The sequence below is a fragment of the Opisthorchis viverrini genome (assembly GCF_000715545.1).
Source record: "Opisthorchis viverrini unplaced genomic scaffold opera_v5_273, whole genome shotgun sequence".
Taxonomy (NCBI): Eukaryota; Metazoa; Platyhelminthes; class Trematoda; order Opisthorchiida; family Opisthorchiidae; genus Opisthorchis; species Opisthorchis viverrini.
The window spans coordinates 578,428-580,111 of record NW_008751925.1 but is presented as its reverse complement, the minus strand read 5'-3'; the positions used below and the strand labels follow the sequence as shown (position 1 = coordinate 580,111).

The 1,684-nt window shown below is 46.8% G+C and overlaps 1 protein-coding gene across 1 annotated transcript in view; it reads right to left on the bottom strand.

The window, feature by feature from the left end:
- T265_09316 (hypothetical protein) overlaps positions 1–72 on the bottom strand; it is a gene marked incomplete at both ends in the record, with an annotated part of 22,444 nt that extends 22,372 nt beyond the window's left edge. Inside the window, one exon of the mRNA XM_009175345.1 lies at positions 36–72. The remainder of the gene's footprint in view (positions 1–35) is intronic.
- Positions 73–1,684: the final 1,612 nt, after the last annotated feature.

Here is a 1,684-nt window from a genome sequence, read left to right as displayed (position 1 = left end):
TATATATATATATATTGTCCACCACCAATACTTACACTTACGTCAACAGGTACGCACCGTTCACCACAGTGGCCACTCCACCATAGTCTCGGACGCTGTCTGGGAGTCCCATTGGCTGCTACCTACTGGAATTTGGTTGGCTGTTAGGCCCACTTTTTCAGCCAATCGGGACTTGATTTCATGCTGGATCAGACAACCGCTTGCGGGTTGGGTGTGCTGTTTGTTGCAGCGCCTAATTGTGGATGCGAAGACGGTTTTGGCGTACGAATCAGTTTAAAATAGCTTTATAGAATGTCCAGGTTTGCCACTAGTTGTTATCATTGTTCTTCAGTGTCTACGCGGTCGGTGAATTTGGAGCCAGAGGCGCTGCTGTGCCATCCAAAATTTTCACGGATTGATACATAGGATCGAGGTTTTCACCCGTTTCTCGGGTCGGTTTTCTTCTTGTCGTTCAGCAGCTGACATTCACCTGAAAGGCACAAGCAAAAAAAGTATGCAGCACTGCTCTTTAAGTTCTAAGCGCGGGGCAGTGTGCTTGCCAGCGCGAGGACCCGCATAAAAGGTGTCTAGTACTAGACACAAAGAGCTTTGAACTGGACTCTAGGTGGAGCATGGACTCCACGCAGAAACTTCTCAAGGAAGAAAAAATTCGCGTAATAACATTGTGTGCTCTGAGCTTGAAAATATTAATAATGATAAGAATTATCATGTCCCGCCGTGTGTTAGCTGGGACAACGGTGAAAATCTGTTAGTCAAACCTTGTTCAAACAAGGCATAAGTGGGCATCAGGTTTCCTCGGAGGCGACGATACTCAAGGGGCAAGAGTTCAAGTACCAAGAGACTTGTTTTGGACCCCACGGATTTAAGGCCTGCAACCGCTTTAGTAGCAGCGCGTTGGGCACGCTCATTGAGAGTTACGTCCTTGCATCCTGGGTAGACAACTTGGTTGGAATATGCAAGAAGTGGTCTGACACGAGCCGCATAATGTATTTGGAAGTCCATGCGAGTAATATGGGGGAAGGTGCACCAAATCATCCGTAGAACAGCGAATGCCATTTGAGCCGACTTCTCATGGTGCAGTGAGGACATATTTGAAGAGAGCAAGCTCATCATCATCATAATCAAGAGCAAGACATCAATGTTCAATACCGGTCCTTCGTTGCTGTACAACCATGATTTATTAAAAACCTCATTTTGAAGAAAAGAAAGGTGGATGGGGAAGGGACTTAGTGCTAGCTTACTACAATCATTCCGATGTGCATACATCTCCAAACACTCATTCTGGCAGTCTGGATAGAAACTGACCACAAGATCGCCACTGACAACGATTGGCAGTCATCTTGCAGCGCCTGCAACCAGGTGTGATAAGGATCACGTGGTCCGTATCCTGGAAGACGAGTAGCACCAACGGCACCCAAACCTTTCGTGATTTCTTTCATTCCCCTCTGCCAGGTCAAGGTTACCCACTTCTTTGCTTCCTTCATCCATTCCTTTGCATCCATCCTTGTGATGTCTTCTGGCCAATCCTCTCCATTTACGACAAAGGCGTTCCATCCGAATGACATATGGACGCATTTTTCCTCATTCAGAGGAATGTGTCAGTCCAACGACCATTGCTTCGCAGTGTCTACATCCAATCTAGAGGGCACTGGTACCATAAATCCAGGATTTCAAGTCGTCCGCA